The following is a 19,747-nucleotide window of genomic DNA, read 5'->3' on the forward strand; positions in this document are numbered from 1 at the left end:
CCCATCACTCGGTGACAGCCAGATCTCCAGCATCTTCCTCCTTCACTCCCTTATGTGTGTGGGCAGGAGGGTTACACTCAGTGTAGGGACAAGGCATAGGGACAAGGGACACGTATCTCCCATGATTCTGGGACTGTGAAAAGTCGGTCTTGGCTCCTGGTAGCAGCCGAGGATGGCTGGAGGATCCCTGGGCTCTCAGTGTGAAGGGCAGCTGGGCTTTTGCAAATGTACCCCCATGCAGTCCCATCCCGGTCACTGCAAGGGGAGCAGCAACCCATAGCCCAGACACCCTGCGCTGGGCAAAGTCCAAATAGCTCTTTGGAGGGTCCCAAGTGGCTCAGTATGATGGATCAGCCTGACGGAGCACCCCAAAATTAATCCACTCTGTGGCATGTGCAGCTGGTTGGGCTGAGCTCACCAGGAACGATGCTTTTGCTTCACACGTGCCATTTTTGAGCACCACGTTGTGATTTGCATATTGCTCTGCTTTGGCCTGAGTGTCCTGCTGCTGGGTACTCAAGAAGCCTCCAAGGTCTGAAAGATCTCTGTTTAGTTTAATTTTTTTTTTTTTCTGGAAAATGATTTACTCAATTGCAATCTTACTCTTTTCTCCCCATCGCCTTTCAGGGCAGTGCTTGCTTTCTTCCTAAAGAAGCCGTTAGTTGGCATGCTCCGAACCAAAATGTTAACTCAGCTGTAACAGATGGATGGATATGGGTATCGTGTGGCAACTTAATGAATAATATCTATCACCTAATTTCCCGAAAGTTGGCATGTAATGAGGCTGGTGCCATGATTATTACCTCTGTAAATCATGACTTTAAGATGATGACAATCCCTCCTGCCCCAAGGATACAGGACAGCCAGACGATGATGTACATTTAATTGCTGCGTGAGAGAGGCAATGTGTTTGGGAGCATGCCATTGCCTCTAAATTATCTTCTGCAGCACAGACGCTGGAGGAGATTAGTGCAGATTGGAGGGGAGGGAGGGCCCTGCCATGCTGTGAGGTGCTGTAGATATGTGTGTGTTTATCCACTGGAGCCAGCCGGTGGTGGTGGTGTGAGCTGGCCAGGGTGGGATGGGGGTCTGACTCCCAGGTTTGCTGTCTCGGTCTCTCCCCATGCCTGAAGAAGCAGCGGATGGAGAGGGGATCACTCACAGCTGCGTAGAGAAGCTTCTTTTGGTTTTCTGATGCGTGTTTGTGGTGAATACTTCTGTGGACAGAGGACTGTGATCTCCCAAACAGCGACCTCGGCTTGGGGGGTGAAAGCTGCCAAACCTCTGCCCAAACCTCCTCCCACTACAGGAAATCTCTGTGCCTGTTTTCTTCCTACCACAAACCACGGCTGCCCATAAAGCAGAGCCGATGCCCACACTGTGGGCTCTCAACTTGCTCACGCGGCTGCGTCCTAGCCAAGGGAGGCATCCCTGCTTGCAGGGCCCTCCCAGACCATCTCGTTCTTCATCAGTTGATTGAGTAACCACTCCAAGTAAAATTATTACTCTGCTGGGCTTTTGAGGTGTCTTTCATTAGGTGCTATGCTATGACAGTTGACAGGGATGTGGCTGGATTGTGGATGAATCAGGTATTGCAGCTGACCCTTGGAAAGGAGCTATTGCCAGCCTGCTCGTACTGCTGGTTGGTGCTGGGCTTTTTTGTTGTGTTGCCCTCCTTGCTTGAGTACTTCTTTGTTTTTGTTGAATTTTTCTTTTCCTTTTAATTCTTCCCCCATCTCCCTGATGTGCCAGTCAGCGTGGTTACGAGCTGACTAGATGTGGGGCAGAGCAATGGACGCGCTGCTGCTCTGGTCCTCTCCTCCAGTTCGGCGCTTCGGAGCCATGAGATGAGCAGAGGTGACAACAGCCTTCAAACTGTGACAGCAGCTGCTTTGGGTCGGACCGAAGATGCCCCTGGCCTGATGTCCTGTCTCCAGCAGTGCCCAGGGGAATTAAAACTAGGGCAATGTGACGATCACATACGATGATGTGTCTCCCTACAATACTTGCCCAGCCACCAGCGATTTGCAGCTCGAGGACTTCCCAAGCCAGGAGTGTTACCTTCTGGTTTGGTGGTCCCTGTGCAGCCACCATCGGCTGCATCACGGCTGCTTCCAATTCCTGCGGCTCAGGCCCTGAACCCAGATACTCGCCTGGTTTGCAGGGAGATGGCTGTAAAACCAGCAATACTGTGACTGCCTGTATAGTGTGAGCAATAGGCCATTTCCAAAGCCACCCAGCGCTCCGAGCCGCGTGGGATGGGACTGCTCAGCCGTGTGACGGTGGCTGCGTGTTGCAGGGGAGCCGCTGAGGTGCTGGAAGAGGAGACCCATGGCACTGGTGGAGCCCCACGTGCGGGGGGGGGCACCTGCCTGAATTAGCCTCTTGTACCTCTCTCATGTTGGCTCCCGCAGCAGTGAGCAGCGTCACCCCAAATGGGTCCGCTCCCACCGCAGCGACCAGCCCCCAGTCACCCTCCTCTAGGGCTCCCAGCTGGAAACGCGGGCAGGTTCTGCAGAAGGAAGGCGAGGGTGCAGAGCCAGAGGGGGCATGTGCAAATACCTTGGTAAGATCCTTCCGCGGCTCTGCGAGCAGCCACCCTTAGGAACACCGTCGGGTTTGCTGTTCCCTGAGGGTGTTTGTAGCCGTAAGGTGGCCTGGAGCATTTCTTTCCTTTCCTTCCCCCAAGTAAGCAAACACCGTCCTGCCAATGCTTTGCAATGTCAGAAGATGTTCCCATACCTGCTGGAAAGATGCTATCTGCTAAAGCAATGGTGGCCGTGCTGATTGATTTCCTAAAGTAACATCAGTTTCTTCTCTTTAATTCTCAGCAGTGAATTGGCTGCTGTTGGTCTGAGCCTGCATTGAGCCTTTTTGTCACTAAAGACATTGTAGTGCTTATGGCATTAGCGGTTACATAAGCTGGCTGTCTCCGAGGGGGCTTTGCCCTGGCATGATGCTCCTTTAGGGTTAGGTAAGGGCCAGCCGTGGAGCAGGGGGACGTGAAAAAAATACACATCTGTAGTCGAGAGACTTATTTGAACTTAACACACCCCGCAGGAAAACCCGGATTTTGGAGTTTTCACGTATTCTCTCTGGCTCCGCAGATTAGAGGGGGACCGTGGGAAAGCTGCCAGGGCTCGGAGATCAATCCAGCCTTTGTAAATCCTTTCATCTGACTGGCGGCTTCATACAATTGAGTATTACCCAGTTTATTATTGTTGGTTGATTAAATTCCTGTTGGTCAACACAAATAGTGCTGCACAGGCTGTGCGTTCGTGGGATGGAAATTGGCATTGCAAAGCACTTCCTAGAGAAAGGCAGGGACAACCTGTCATTTAAAACCACATTCAGGGGACATTTGCGGGTGGGGGAAGGACAAATCCCTCCATCCAAGTGACTTTCCAGGCATTTCTCACGTGCCTGTGGAGGCTGAGCCTGCGACGGACGAGTGTGAGGGTCAGATCCCCGCTTTTCTGGAAGCGAAGGCAAGCGGCCTTGGCAGGGATGCGCTCACCAAGCCCCTGTGTCTGCAGGGTGGGGAAGGCAGGGTGCGGGGTGGACCTGGCATGTATAACCAGGATTAATGGGATGAAATTAGATGAAGGAGAAAGTCGTCAGGAACTGTTTCCTCAAGGTGAAAGCTATTAGGCTGCAGCACAGTTTCTCAAGGGAAGCAATGGGCGCTTACTTACTTGGGTCATGTTAAAATGAGAATATGAGAAAAATCTGGCTTTGGGGAGGAGATGGGTGCTATCGGTGGCTTCAGGGGGCTCCAGGGAGACATGAGCCCCCCTTCCCAGGAACAGTGCTGTTCTGGGAGAGATGGAGGGGGCCACGAGCAGGACCTTTGCCTCTCTACAGGGCAGGCCCTTCAGCTGAGGTGTGAACTCAGAGGAGCTGGGGGCTGCTGTCTATCAAAGCAAGACATTACCAGTAAGCTGGCAGCAGGGACTTGTCCTGGTGTTCTGGTAGACCCTGAAACAGCACTCCCCGAATTTGTTGGCCTTTCAAAATACTCTTTCTACACAGTGCCTGGCTTGTAAGAAGGAGGGCATAGGACATATCTCTCAAGAGTGGGAGTAATTGGCAAACTAAATAGTTTGGGAACCTCTGTGCTAGATGACCTGAAACATCTCTATGCTTTTATGAATGGTGTTACCTTGAATGTCCATGTATTTTCCTTCCCCATCTTTTTGCCTGAACCAGAGCAACCCCCTTTATCTTTGGGTGTAATGATTCATTTCCCATCTCTATGCAATGTGCCCCCCTAGAAAATAAGCCCACCAGGTTATTTGGGGAGGAGATGGGGGATATCAGTGACTTCAGGGGGCCTGTGCTTAGTGTTGTTTTTTTTTTTATGCGTGTAACAAAGAGCTGTCCTGCGGAAATAAGAAGATCACCTTCTTGCCCTCTGCTAGTTCTCAGAGAGTCCTGAAATGCGGACGCAGAGGAGCCCCAGGTGACCCTCTGCAGTGAGCAGACAGGAGATGCCTGGAGCAACTCGTGATTGGGAAGGAAAACGCTCATGTCTGGGTCCCTTTCCGTATCCCTTCCCTTTGCCCCAGCTCTGCCGTGGTTTGTGTAACCAGAACTGACGAATGTAACGCTACGGAGCGAGCAGGGGTCCCTGCTGCCGAGAGCCCACTCTTTAAGGCTGAAATACAGAATAATATGCATTTGAAGGCCAATGTGCAGGGGTGGATCCTGCGGACACCTGCGTGCTGCTGGAGCGGCGAGGCCGAGAGCGAGCCGTGGGGGCCGCTTTGGAGACCCAGAGCAGCACGTGTTAACCCGCCTCGTGGGGAGCGGTCAGCCGCCAGTCCAAAGGGCTTAAGTGGGAGGTAATAAACCTGTTAATAAATAACAGGGAAAGCTGGCTGCGTTGCATAGTTTTAATTTCTGAATGTAACCTCAGGGAAACACGGTAAAGGTTTGCACAGCCCTTTTGCAAAGCCGTAGCGAGCGCTTGCTCGTTGTAGAATCGGAAAGTCTCCTCCGATCGCCTGCTCTCTGGGTCGTTGTGGGATTGGTTTTATTATCCCCAGTGGCCGAATGCCTGGGCTCTCCTTGGCTGCCCCAGGCAAGGTGACGGCGCAGTTCCTTGCTTTGCTCTAATCGCCAGGGGACTCATCCTGCGGGATGCTCCCCAGCCACCTCCCCTCGCAGCGGGGGTTGCTCAGCATCCCCTGGGAAGGGCCGGCGCTGGCAAGGACCGGCTTTGTCGAGCGCTTCCTAAAACTCCCGGCGGAGGGTGGTAGCGTGGATGAGAGCGAGTCACAGTTATCGGGGAGATTTATCTGAGGATTGACTTGCTATTTCTAAATTATTTCTCCTATTTTTATTGTAGTAGCGTTGTACTATTAACTTATTTTAAAACAGGTTTTGTTTCCTCATGTCTCATTATTTCAATCCAGCCCAGTGATACATTGTAATCTGCTCCTCCATCTTGTTTCTACTCCCTTTAGACATTGTGTAGTTAGGGAATGCTTAGGTATTGTCTAGCCTTTCTTTCCAGGCATTAATTACACGTTTACTGTATTCAGATTCTTAAGCCATAGCACGTGTCGCTTGCTTAGGTATCTGGAGTCCCTGTTCTGCTCAGTTTTGGGTTATAGCGTATTTTTGGCTGGCCTATTGCTGTTCCCAGCTGGCCCCGACAAAGCCCGTGCTGGTTTGGCATAGCCAACACGTTACACTCGACAGCCCTTCTCCTGTTTAATTTCCTTTCGCTAACTCCTGCGGCAGGGCAGCGGGTCCAGGCAGGAGAGGGCTGCAGGTAAGAGGTGGGGCATCGCTGCTTCCAAAACGAGGATTTCCCTCCACCCTCGCGTGAGAACACAGGCAACAGTCTCTGCTCCATTTGTGTAATTCGATGGCACGAAGGGGCTCCTCTGTGACCCAGTTTTGGGTTTTTTTGGTTGAATTTTATCTCAGGTGAAAGCTGGCGTGGGTTGGATTCATGCCATCTTCCAGCTTGATGCTGAAGTACAGTGAATTAACTGTACATACTTTATCGTTTTTATGCGTGGCTGTCATTCCTGTCTGTACAGCGTCCTTAAAGGTGTTTGGGAAGAAGCACACCTTCCTCCTACAGTCACGCTGCTGTTGGAATGTGTTTATCAAAAGCAAGTTAAATTACTAGGCAATTGCAGCACGTAATGTTTAACTAGGGTCTGCAGCAGGAGAGTGCAAGGCTGAGTGGTTTTCTGCTGCCGGGTGGAAAGGAGGAACCAGGCAGGGGATAAAAGAATAACCACCTCAGAAAATACCCCAAATCAGAGGGGACCAGGTGGCAGGGAATGGGGTCCCCTCGGTGCTCTGGACTGCAGCAGAGCTTCGCTTCCCAAAACACTGGCTCGCTGGGAGAGACCGGCACATTAAACCAGCTAATTGCAAAATACACATAGATCCAGGACTGAACTATGGGTGAATGCTGGGACCTGTGCAGGTGCCCATCCTAGCTAGTAGGAGCCACTGGCTCTACAACTGCAGTTATTTTTGGCAAATAGGGCTGGGTGTAGGGTTTCTGCCTGCAGTTTAGCAAGGCTCCATATCCTCGGCCATAGAAATTTGTGTCTTTGACACAGATGCATACAATCCCCAACTCCAGAAGAGCTTAGCGTGCAGGGATTTAGACATTCCCTGGCGATTGCCTTAAGCCACGGGCTTGCAGCTATTTTAGGCTTTCTCCCTTTCTCCCTCTGAGGGTCTGACCAGAAATTTCATCCTAAGCTAAAAATTGCATGAAATCGGATGCCTGTGTTAAAAATGCTCTCTTGATAAATCAGCATTTTCTTATGAAAAACTGCTTTACCTAAAAATTCCTACCAGCCCTCATCCCAAGTAGCGTGGCAAGAGTGGGTGACACCATGAAATCATGCATCATTGCCACGTGGGCAAGAGCCCTCCCGTGCCAGCCCTGGGTGCGGAACTGAAGTTTCTTACCATCCTGCCCTGTACATAAATGCCAGCCACAAATGGATAAACACTTTTTGCTGGAAAAAAGATCACCAATTTTTAACACCTTTGCTACCTTGCACTTTTTTAGGCTCAGGGGGAGAGATATGAGCAGCCACCACTGGGGCTAAGAGTGGGGTGTGGGGCAGCCTGGAGCAGGGTGGGGGGGATAACGAATTCCTGGGCACACGGAGGCCGTTCAGCGAGCGTTGGGCTCCGGTGGGCCCCTGCGTGGAAGGACTTTGATCTGACTCCAGCCTTTTCCCACTGAGGCATCGCTTTTGAATGCGTTCCTGCTCTCAGCCTTGCCGTGCACGGCAGACAAAGGCGAGGGGAGCGGGAAGAAGGAGGGGGGCTGTTTACCCTCATCAGGAATGGTCGAGTGGCCCGAGTCAATAAAGCCTATTTTTCATTAACCTAATCATTATTTTTTCCTTGCTGCCAATTAAATTTTTCCTGTTGGTACTCAGAAGGGCATCGTTTCCATCTATGAGATTTTTTTTTTTTTTTAATAGGGGCCTTCCTGAACATGGTGGGGGTATTTGAGGAGTGGAAATTAAAGTTTAATTTCTCTCTGGATGGAAGAGGATTTTTGAGATTTAATTATCACACAGCTTGGATTCCTGACGGTTGAGGACTGCATTGGAAAGGCTGGTTTCCATTGTGTGGAGTGGATAATTATGCAGCCCTCTCCCGGGCTCGCTGCATTTATTGTCCAGAAGAATCTTCCCAAGCAAAAGGGGGGAGCAGATTTACAATCTGAAATGCACTTTCGGAGACTGCAAAAGTTTCAACTTGATGTTTGCAAAGAGAGACTTTTGCAAATATTTAAGATCTTCTTATTTATCCTTTCAACAAAAAACTGCCCATCAATTAATCTGGTAATCTGCCTTTCCCCCCACAGGTTGCTTAGGAAGTAGTTTTGTAAACTCAAAGAGAGCCCTTCTGCAGCTGGACTGCTTTGTGCTATCAGTTTCTAAGCAGGATTCCTTCAAAGGCAATGGGAATTTCTGCATAAAATCTACCGGCCCATTTGTATGTACAATGTCGAACATAAGATTTATAGCCATCTGAAGCTTGGCAGTGCTTCTTACCTAGGAGGTAGTGTTAATCTATCCAGGAGAACATGTTGAAGGATTCAAACAAATCTAAAGTTTCCAAGCAAAATTCACTCACAACTGTTCTGTTTCACAAGGCTTTGGATTAACCTGATGTCTTTCCCACAGGCTTTTGAACTGTTGATGGTTAGAAGTTTGCCATAAAAATGGAAAAACTTCAGCAAAGGTCTTATCAAATATGGTGAAGTTTTTGCAACTGCAACAACCCCCCCAAATCTTTCAAAGGTGGGATCAAATCTGCATGTGTTTCAGTGGGTTCAGGTCTGGGGGCAAATGTCTTGCGCAGCTTTGGTCAGCGTGATAAGTTCAAAGAGAAAAATACCAATTGTGGATGCTCACGGTTTCTTCTTGCGGAGTGGTGGAGCAGCAACAGTGCAAAATGGAAACCAGGGAGCAGATTCTCAGATACACTTGCACTCATTTCAGTGGATTTGCAAGATATAACTAACAGGGCAGTTAGGCGTGCAAACGTTTCAGATCAACCTGTTTTCCAGAGCTTTCTGGTTGTGACCGAGTGACAAAGGGCTCTGAACCCAACTTGACTTTCATTTGCAGCTCTTTTTGGTTTCACTAGTGCAAACTCAAGAGTCCTTGGGCTTCTGATAGCTACCTTCCTATCTTGAAAGACCATGTGGTTGTTTTGGGGAAGGTAGCAGCTTATTATGGGAGTTTCTGGATTATTAATATAGCTTAGGACAACCTGGCCTCCGTTCCTCACATACTCAGTTTTCAAATTAGCACCTTTCTCTTGTGCTGCCCTAAGACTCATAGACATGGACATGGCTGTCTCTGTAGCCTTCTCCTGTCCCTTCCTCTGTCACGGTGCCTATGAGCCTTGACTGCCGTTGGACTGTCAGTGCTGCTGGGGCTGTTTCCTAACCCACATGTTTTCCTAGCATTCACCAGCTTGTCTGCATTCACTGAGCTCCTCTCTTTTAAGGTCTTGGCTAGAGACCATATGTTGTTACTAGAGTCATACCGAGCCTTGTGCATGTTGGCCTTCTGTGATTTAGGACCATGCATTTCTGTGGAAAAGCTGGAAACGATAATTCTTAAAGGTAAGAACTCTTATTTTTTGGGCGGGGTACTAACTCTTGAAATCCCTGGCTGTATTTTAAACATCCAACTGTTCCCAATATAACCTTTTCATTGCAAACATCCCGTTAGTATCGGAGGGCCCTACCCCAGCACTTGTTCCTCTCCACGCACTCCTGCCGGCTCTGCTTGCTTCTTTGCTAGCTGCCATGCAGTTAGGTGAGACTTTCTGCAGGTGATGGAAAACCAAAATGCGTGGATGGTTTCAGATTACTGAGTCTGACATGCCAATCAAAGGCTGTTTAGTGATTTCTTTTTTGCCTTCAAATAATAGTGGTGCTTGCTTTCTGGAATTTAAGTGAAATAGCCACAGATTTTCTCATGTGATATTTGTACAGGGTAGGCATAGAAAACAGAACTGATGGGCTCTCAGGGTCATCTAACCCATCCCTTTGCCCCAAGGCAGATTCAGCTCTACCTAAACTACTCCTGACAGATGTTTGTCTAACCTGCTCATGAAAGCCGTCATCAATGGCAATTCCACCACCTCCCAAGGCAATCTTTTCTAGCCCCTAAATATCCCTATTATTAGAGAGCTTACTCTTCCTGGGTGGACACGAACAACAATTTATTCACTTCATCTTTTTTTGAGAATCATTTACATATTTGAATCTGTTACTACATCTATGTTTGGTCTTTTCTTCTCCAGGCTAAACAATCTGGATTCCTTCAAGCTCTCCTGCTAGATTATGCTTTCCACACTCTGATCCTCCTTATTTCTCTCCTGAATTCCTTCCAACTAGTCCGCATGAGTCTTGAAGCGTGATGCCTAAAACTGGATGCAGATCCCTATTCAAGATCTTTAATAGCACCAATGAAGGAGGATTATTTCCTCTGTTTACATACAGGGCTCTTGTTTCTGCATCACGATATGATCCCACATACTGGTTTTGCCCCAGTGTGACACTGATTCGTGCCCAGTTTACGAACTGCAATAGCCCCCAAGATCCTTTTTCACAGAACTGGCGTGTATGAGGAATCGATGGATGCTGCCACACAAGTTTAGGTCAACCTCAGCAGAGGCTTTGAGCGTAGCAGGCTGGCAATGGGATGGGCTTAGCCTTTGGTTGCTGTTGTAGAGACAGGGACAGCAGCTACTTACCGTAGCAATAGCCAAAGTAAGTCAGGTGGGAAGGGTTGGGTTTTGGGTGTGGGAGGGAGGAATGAAGTAACTGGGTTGATAGAGGTGGAAATGAGTACAGCCCGTCCCCTTGGTTTCAGGGATTTTCCCCTGGGACAGTACCCTCTTGGTGACTTCTAGGGGCTGCACTGTTCGTTGAGGTGCCCCCAAAAGGAAGATGTGGAGCAAAGTGGGCTACTCTTTCCAAAGCATCCACACCATCCCAAATGTTTTGAGTCATTTGTAGCTGGTGGAAAGCCACTAATCGGCTTCGGGGCTTTTTTTGACCGGGTCACGTGACCGCACTACCAAGATTAAAGCAGCACGAGGAAGGAAAAGAGGCTTAAACAGCTGAGGGTGCCTGGCAGGTCATTTTAACCTTTTCGTAATCATTAAAGCTGCAGAATCCCATTACCAGCGACTTGCAGCTCTGCTCCCCGAATGAGTGCTGGTGACACAACTTTTCGTTCACCTCCGCCTTCCCCCAAGGGACAGTCCGGCACAACTGGCTGGTAGCGCCTGAACTTCAACGAGAGGGTCCAGCCATTCCTTCCCATGCGTCAGCGAGTCCATCGCACCAACGAGAAGCAATCCATGGGGGTCTATCAAAAGCGGAGGATTTATCTCTCTGTATCTAAAATTAGACTCTCATGGAAGGTCCTGCTTAGGCCATACTGTGGTAGATCAGCCCTGGCCCATCTGTGGCAATAGTAGAGAGGTACAGGATAAGGAAGATTATGATGATCTCCTAATTCACTGCTTTGGCACTGGTCAACGGGCTATGGCTTTACTCTGCTAGGCTTGGCGACAGTGGAAGATCCTGCACTGCTGCAGCGCAGCTCTGATGTGGGAAGCAAAGCTTTTTGGATGGAGCTACGTTGACTAAGGCACGAGGCAGTCAAAGAGCCTCCGGTTTGTTGGTGTTACTCATCTTTTCCTCTCTTGCAAGTTTTCATGAGCGCAGCATCACATCCAGTAGTCAGTCTGGTCTTCCCCTGACCTTCTGCCAGCTTCTGCATCTTTTGTTGTCTCCCTTCATATCAGCTCGTAAGCACTGATAGAGAAATGCTGATACCACAGTGTCTGGAAGGGAGGATCGCTCTGATCTACCTGCAATTTGAACGTTGTCCTACTTTCTCTAGAATTGTCCTTTTTGCATTCAGCCAGTCCTTCGCTGAGTACATCTACGTGGTTGGACAGCAAACGGCTTCTTAAAGAGGCCAAGGAAAACTTGAATTCTGCCTGGTGTCACTGAGCTAGTGCAGGTATTGCAGCACCTGGAATTGATCCAGAGAGCACCTACTCCCTCGGACAGTGCAGGCTTTTGGGTGCAGGGGGCAAGAGCGCTGCAGCGGATTTAAAATCAGCTTTTCTCTGTTACATGTACACCAGTCAAGACTGTCTGGCTGTGCGTGTCTTGGACATTAATATTTCTATCACTGTGTTTGCTTATTGCATCTAATTACAGTCTGTCCCCTCTTGCTTGCAAGCTCAGCCTGAGGCTGAACCTCAAAAAACTCACACGGATTGATCTCGGAGCGATGCCCAGACAGGTATTAAAAGACAACTTGTAAAACAAATGCAGTCTTTTCCTTGGTTGTTTACCTTCAAAATCTCTGGGGGATATAGGGAAAGATTTCCCCAGGAAACCTGGACAAACAGTAGTGACTAATAATGAGGGCTGAGCCGGGCTGTCCTGCAGGCAGCGCATCTGAGCAGCCTGGTGAAGGTGCCGTCCTCTCCTCCGCAAGCAGGCTCACAAGGAGAGCTGTGGAAAGCCCTGGAATGCTGCCGCAGCACTGTCTGCCCTTGCCCACTCCCAGCAGCAGAAGAGCAGCTACCAGTTGTCCCCCTCAGGAGAGGAGAAGTGTGGTGTCAGACTAGGAGATTGGGAGGTGTTTTACCACCTTCCTGTTAAGCCGGTTTTACAGGTCGGGTGGGTCAGACATCCTCAGCTGCAAGCCATCTCCAATGGTTCCTGCTCTGCTATGTGATAGAAGGACGGCCCCCACGAAGATTGTAATGTGAAGGTCACCCAGGGGAGGAAGGAGAAACCGGCGGCCGCTGTCCGATGGGACGAGACAGCTCTCTCCCGGCCGCGCTGCAGTAGACGGGCGCACACGGGCACACACGCTCCTCTTTCCCTATCAGCCGCCTCCTAATGAAATCCTGATAAGATATCGGGAGCTCTTGAGCTCCTGTTGACAGTCATCGCGGGCAGATGTTTTGCTGTGCGCGGAGATGATATCATGGCTGGAAGTTGCAGTAGTGAGCTGTAAAAGCTGAAGTCAGGAGAGACCTTATCAGGCTGTTACAGACCGACTTGAGGCCGCTAAGCTCCCCGACAGGCCTAATGGACTGGAACTGAGTCGGGAATGTGCGGTCTTGAAGAACTTCAGAGCTCGTAGTTACAGGCTTGCTATGAAATGTTAATTAAATAGCTGCAGTGGCATATGTTTCATCCTGCCGGAGCAGCACTTTGCAGCAGCACAGCCGTGTCGCCAGTGCGCAACCACCGGCTTGTGAGAGTTAGAAAAAAAGGTGTATTAGCCTGAGACCAGATTTCTTTGTTATTTGTGATTGGACTGACAACACACCTCTCTGTTGTTTTGACTAGTGTTTGAATACCTGTTCTATACCTGAGTTATCACCTCCACCTTGAAAATGAGGCCTGATCCTACCAGTCTTACTCAGACAGATGTTATCATGGGTGGCTTTGGATGCTACATATGGGTTTTTTATTTATTTAGCATAGTCTAAAGCAGTTTCTATTCAGTAAAAGTGTGCTGCAGCACCTCAGCTGTGGAAATAATCAAGATTTGGCCTTAGTTCTGTTTCTGTAAGTGCCCTCCTGCCACCTCTTTAGTGCTGCCTGGCAGAGTGCAGAGGAAACTGTTCCCTACACAGCCCATGGTGAATGAGATGGTGGGAGAAGAGGTAGAGCAGGTTGGTATGGTTTGCTTGCAGAATATCTTGCAAAGCTACAAAAGGCTGGGAGCCTCTGTCTGCCATAGACCTTGTCATTGCATATTCTTTTACCGTGTTGCAAGAGAGAGCCCAAATTTTGCCCAAGCTCCTGCTGGAGAGGCATGGGGATTGGGGTTAGCAAAGTATGGTATTTTGGACCTGAGAGAAGAGAAGGAAGGTTTAGGTCAGTGAGCTTCTTCACCTCACTGCTGGAATTCTTCATTTGGCTTTTACCTGCCTTTTATCTGCAGACCTGCCCTCCCATCTGCATGATTTCACAGCTGCTTTTAGTGATATTTCCAGCAGGGAGTAGCTGGGTTGGAGCCTGGCTAGCGGGCTGGAGAGCTGCCTTTGTTCAGTGGGGACAAGGGCTAACGTGGGGACAGGGGCCAAGTCCCTAGGACAGCGGCAGCATCCTCCAGGTGCTGGAAGAAGTGGCTTCTCCCTGAGGCAGGGTGAGAGTCACTGCAGAGCTGAGCATGCCAAGGCGAGCTGAGGAGCATAGCCCGAAAGCCCTGGTGATGCCGTAGCAGAGGGCAGCACCTGCAAAACTAAAGGAACTCAGCAGTGGCTTTGCGGTGTCCCTGCTCACATTTGAGCCATCCGCTGAGTTAAGCCTGACGTGAAAACTTGCCTCGCGCACCAGTCCAAAACAGGACATTGGGAATGGGGTTTGCTGGTTGGAGCAGAAAGGTGGGGGCTGCCTAGGGAAAAGCAAGGGTGGTGGGTTTGTCCACCTCTCAGTAATTTCATTTAATGACAATATATAAAGAGATGTGGGTTTCATCTGCTGCTCTGAAAGACTGCTGTTACCTTAATAAATCAACTTCTTTACAAGATGTAACTGCTGGCCCATTTTTCAGCCTGCTTGTCTGTGTCAAGAAGCAAAACCAGAAGAGCAATATGAATCTGAAATATAGTGCGGAAGAGCAGGGGTGTGATAACGAAACTGCCGACAAACAGCGAAATGTTTTATTGAGCACAGGGGAAGGCCTTTTTATGAGACGATCTTTGATGGGAGGGAAGGAAGCCAAAGTGTCAGCATCCCATCACACGAAGAAGAAGGCGGCAGCTGGCCACAAGGTGCAAACCTGGCAGAGTATCACTCCTTCCTGTGTCTTTCCTCCTTGGGTTTGGATATGGGAGAATCCCTTTAAGGATGCTGCTTTTTATGAGGAGAGGAAGAGCCTTGTTTGCAGGACATTGACAAAAGATAGTTGTGCTTTACTGTCTTAAATCATGCTTAGTGAAAGAAGCTGCTGGGGAGAAAATTAAGCAGGAGGCAGCGGGTGTCCAGCCTCACTGCTGGGGGTGCGGGCACCTCCGTGGTGGACGCGAGGATGGTGCTGGAGTGGGGCACCGTGGTCCTGACCTGCCAGCCAGCACCCCAGCCAGACACTGCGTAACCCCCCTCTTTGTAGCAGACATCGAAAAGACAAATCAAACCTCAGGGGGATGCCGTGGAAGAGGACTAAGGCACCTCTGTTGGTTCAAATCTGCTCATGCCAGATTGTTTCGTATCGCCCAGGCTGGGTGTAGGGACTGTCCCGCTGTGAGCGAGTGCCATCGGAGGGCTCTTGACGGCTTCCTCATCTCATGGACACCTGCCTTAACATCTTCTTGCATCTCTGCTGTGAACCGCCCTAAGTAAAGGGGTTGCATTTTTTTCTTGTATTCATTTAAGTGCTAAGGCCTCATTATGAAAAGGTCTTAAATAAAAGTGTTTCGATCCCAACCATGTAGCTACCATGCAAACCTCAGCTCTGCGTGCTTGTGGTTTGGAGAAAGGACATACAAGGAAATAAAACCATTTCTTTTACTACTGTCAAAATAAATGTATAATTCATCATATTTGCTCCTCTGACAGATTCCTCTGAAATCTCAGATGAGAATCGGAAATGCTCCAGTGTCTCCAGGTGTCTTTTAAAATGACACTGTTCTGTGCTCTGCAGGGTGAAAGATTGTTTTGATTGTTAAAACAGTTTCTAATTTATGTTTTAAAAAAGCCTTAGGAGCCAGGCAGTTCCGTGCTCTCTCAGAGGCCATTGAGTTAAAACAAGGTAGAGTGATTTGTCTTGCCTCCATTTAACCGTAATGAGTGTTAAGTGGTTTATCTATGTGGAGAAAAGTTACTCAGCTAGATTACATCCAAGTTGAATTACACCCCATTCCAGATGGAGTATATTTTTTAAGACAGTAAATCTTGAGGAGGGTGGATAATAACAGTAGTGCTCCTTCCTGGGCTGGAATGTGACTCTTCTACCTCTCGTGGAGATAATGTGCGGAGCTACATCCAATTAGTTTTTCAAAGGCTTTGTAAAGAAACGGGACTTCAGGTTTTACGTCTCTGTGAACAATTTAGCTTGAAGCATTTACATCGTACAAGTGAGCGATGGCTGATGGTGATTATGGCTTTCAACTGGTTTGCTGTTGTGGGTAGCAGCCTGGCAGGGCGCAACGCCGGCTCTCTCCCTGACCTCTTCTTCTGCACCAAGTGTGATGGCTGCGTCAGGGAGGGTTTTGGGTGGGAGGTGAGATGTTTTGATAGGTAATTCCTTCCCTCTGGTGCCATCTGGTCCACTAAGGCACCCATTGCTCATGTAGCTGGTGCTCACGGACCTGAGGAGTAACTGGGGGAGGACGTTGGCCCCGCTGGCATCCCAGGCGGCAGCGAGTCCCAGAGCATCCTCCCAAAAAGCTTATCCTCGGCTATGTGTCCTTGGCCACCACCCTTGTGTACTGTACCTCCCCTTGGCTGTGCTGCACTTCTGTAGAGCCAACCGGCGTGGTTGTCCGGCCAGGGCAGCACGAGGTGTCAGGTCATCCGGCAAGGCACCAGCAGGCGTGGGTGGACTCCGAGTCAGTGCCACCGTACGAGGGACTACGTACGCCCCAGCACCCGGGTGTGGGAGCTGCTCGTGCCAACGGGGAGAGTGCGTTTGGGCTGGTTAACGTGGAGCATTCCTCACAGCTGGCGGCAGGCTTTGGCAAGGCAATGAGGACCATTTGTTTAATGTCTAATGAAGGGGATGGGGGGGTCCGAGCTGTCGGTGATCCAGCTCTGCTGCCTCTCCTGGGTGGGTCAGCGGGGCCGTCCTTGCCCCATGGCTCTGGCGGAGGCGGGAGAGGAGGGAAGCTCACTGATAAGAGGAAGGTCAGAGGCAGAAAAATGCTGGGAATGTGTTTCTTGATCTAACGTGGGAGAGACCCAGCCTGGGGTTTCGCTGCTCAGCCCAGCAGTGTTACTGCCTGCTGTTGTGAGAGTTATGGGATTTTTTAAACCTGAGATCAAGATGAAAATGGTTCATCTGGCACCTACCTCAGCACAGGCAGGTCCTGAAGATGGAGGCAATTCATCTCTGAGGGCACAGCGAGAACAGGGATGGCTCTGAGCACTGTTTCTCAGCCTTTGCCTGAGATGGAGCATCTTCTGCTGACAAAACAGCTGATTTTCTTTTTTGTTTTTTTTTCTCCATGTATTTTATGTTGCTGTGGGATGTTTTCTGGCTGAGGTCAGACATCAGACATGGTTTTGGGTTGAACAGTGTTTGAAGAATTGTAGCAAATCTCAGAGCAGGCTTTCAAGACTGGGGGGATCTGTGGTGTGCACTGGCTCCTGGGGATGCAGGGCTTGCCTTCTGAAGGAGTACCCTTTTTTTGGCAAGGGATACGAAACCAAAGTAAGGAAATAATTCTCCATTTCCTTTGGCAGCCATGCTCTATTCTGTCCATCAACCAGCCAGTCAGTTCTTGTAGCATTCAGGGCCTGAACACAGCAGCTTCTGTGTCACCATTCATCCACTTAAGCTCAGTTTCCTGTAGTTGTTAGCAGTGCTGGAACCCACCACAAGCACATGTTGAAGAGGTTGCTCATGAGGTTCATGTTGCCAGCCTCCACCCTGGGTAACTTTCCACTGTGTTTGAACGAAGAGCTGCTGGAGAGGACCTCCTGCGGTTTCTCTACCCTCCGTGGGCACAGAACTGTGAGAAAGGGCTTGTTTGCATCAGAAATAGTCCCCATAAGCTTTTTTTCTGGTTGTTGTTCTTTGCACACTACATGGTGTAGTGGCCCACAATAAAAACACTTAGTAGTGATAAGAGAGTACAAAGGTGAGGGGGGGTACTGCATAGAGCAGGCTCCCTGCCGCTTGGGAAACAGGCTTGGACAGCTGACGGGCCACAGGCTTAGTCAATGCTGTGGTTGTTGTGGAGCCTGTGTCTGTTACTGGCATCACATCGAGACCTTCTTGAGCATTATCTAGCACTTTTACAGTTGTTTATGCAAGCGTTGCTGTCTGTGCAATTTATGCATGCAGAGACTGTGCTGGGTCCAGAGGCATATCCCTGATTCCCAGGCAGGCGTGGATTGAGCCTCTCCTTTGACCCCGCTTTGAATCCTTCCGTGAAACTGCTTTGAATGCCCTGATACTTTGAGATAAAAATCAGGAGCTGCTGTATCAGGATCACTGCATTCATTGTGTAGAGACACTCGGCTCTGCTGCCAGCCCAGCAGCGTGGTGGTACCGCTGGAGCTGGAGGGCAGGCAGGGAAGGACGCCTTATCTCAACAGATCTACCGATGGAGGCTGTTGTATCCAGCACAGGAGTGGAAATGGTGGTGTCTCTGGTTGTCTTCAGACAGAGCTGGAGACTGTTCTGGGAACTGTCTAGGCAAATGAGTATTACTGGGCTGAATTTAGGCGTAAGTTAACAAAGTGTGATGGCCTGGGGCACAGAGGAGGTCAGACCAAAGGGTCCATGGTCCTCCTGGCTTTGTATTTAAGAATCTTAAACTCCCCTCTCACCCCACCAGAGGACAGGTTCATTACTAATTCAGCAAGTTCTTCAAGCTGATGCTGAAATCTTGCTGACTTAAGCACCGATCTTCTGCAGCTTTATGCCCGCCACCTTTTGATATGCATGACTAAATTCAAAATACTGTTGTCACGAGGCCTTCTTGGGGAAGATTGATCCTATAACCTACTTGGTTTGCCCCCTTCTCCTCTGACCTGGAGACTTCTCCCACGTTGGGGTTGGTTTTGGGCTCAGAGAGTTTGTGGTCCCTGCAGCTGAAGGTGATATTGCTGTGAACCTTACCACCACTTAAACTGTTCACTGAACTTACATAGCTTCCTACGGTGTCTTAACCTTTTTCATGAGGACTTGTTTGGATTTCCTGGGTTTGGACAAAGCACAATCCAAACAAAAAAGTGAGCCTGTTTCCTCTGAGAGTGTTTGTGCTTTAGATGGGCACTTGACTCCGATCCGTCCTGCTGTTCCTTTATGTGCAGTTTGGCACTTGTCTATGGCAGCACTTTTTCAGGCATATTCCAATTTTTCTCTTGAATGGTCAAAGCACTCTCAGTGATTAGCTGTAGCTTGCATGCTAGCTCTTCTGCTAAACTGCCCCCAGAGTGGCCAAGAAACAGCATCCAGGCTTGTGCCGAGTGCGTTCGGCAGCTACTGGCAAAGGCAAAGATAAGCCGTTTAGTGCAGAACCAGCCTAAACCTTACATGTATGCGTGGGCGTGTGTTTGTGTGTGCAGAGATGCAGCCAGTGGAGCCTGCTAACCATGGTGGGGCTGATCCTGAAAGGTGCTGGCAATCGGCAAGGTGCAGCGGCATCAGCAGGGTTGCACGAACACCTGGTTCCTCGCCGAGTCACGCTCAGCGAGAAGTCCTGTGGTTCAATAGTAGCTTTTGCAGTCGTGCCATAATACATGAAATGAGGTAAAAGAGAATTCCATTTTGCAGAGCCCTTTTAGCAGTGCAGAAAATGTTTGGCTTTTTTCATATGCTTAAGCTGCAAAACGTTTCCTCCCGCTGTAACAACTCACAGCCTCTGCTACCAAAATTACTAGTGGAGGAGAAATTTTGCAAACATCCAGGTGGATGGAACGAACTCCTGCAAACTGCTAAGCTACAACGAAAATGGAGAAAAGGTTTTCCCAGGTTCCTTCGTTTTCTTCCCTGTGAAATTCGCAAATGTGTTGCTTCAAAGCATGTTTCAAAACAAAACCCAGATGTTTTGGAGAGCAGTAAGCCACCCACAGAGCTCTCCAGCAAGTTATCTTCTACGCCAGGTCACCCTATCTGGTGTTGCTGTCTTACTGCAGCGGTAGACTGGCCATTACATTCCTGCAGGTTGAATATTACCATTTTATGTGAGGTTATTCTGTATTTTATTGTCCTGGTATTTTTTCTGGTTAGTGTCGGGTGCTTCCACTAGAAAAAACAGATGTCCTGGGTAGACACTTGCAGTCTATGTCAGGCTGTGTGCGTACTGCAGCTCTCTGGCCTTGCTGTATACACTTCTTCCCCTTTTACAGCACTGGGAGTTGTGGCAGTGACCTCTTTGTAGAGCTGTGCCAGCAGCTTATTTTTGTGAGCTTTTTGATTGTTTTTGAAATAAAGAGGCATGTGTGTGGAGGGTTTGTTTATTCAGCCCTAAAAGGAAACATCTTGCTCTGTTGTTGAGTATTTTGGTG

At 49.3% G+C, this 19,747-nt stretch overlaps 1 protein-coding gene across 3 annotated transcripts in view; it reads left to right on the forward strand.

Moving 5' to 3' along the window:
• CCDC85C (coiled-coil domain containing 85C) overlaps positions 1–19,747 on the forward strand; it is a 114,081-nt gene that overhangs the window by 50,022 nt on the left and 44,312 nt on the right. The gene's annotated exons all lie outside the window — the stretch shown is intronic.

This window comes from Buteo buteo, chromosome 6 (genome assembly GCF_964188355.1).
Source record: "Buteo buteo chromosome 6, bButBut1.hap1.1, whole genome shotgun sequence".
Lineage (NCBI taxonomy): Eukaryota > Metazoa > Chordata > Aves > Accipitriformes > Accipitridae > Buteo > Buteo buteo.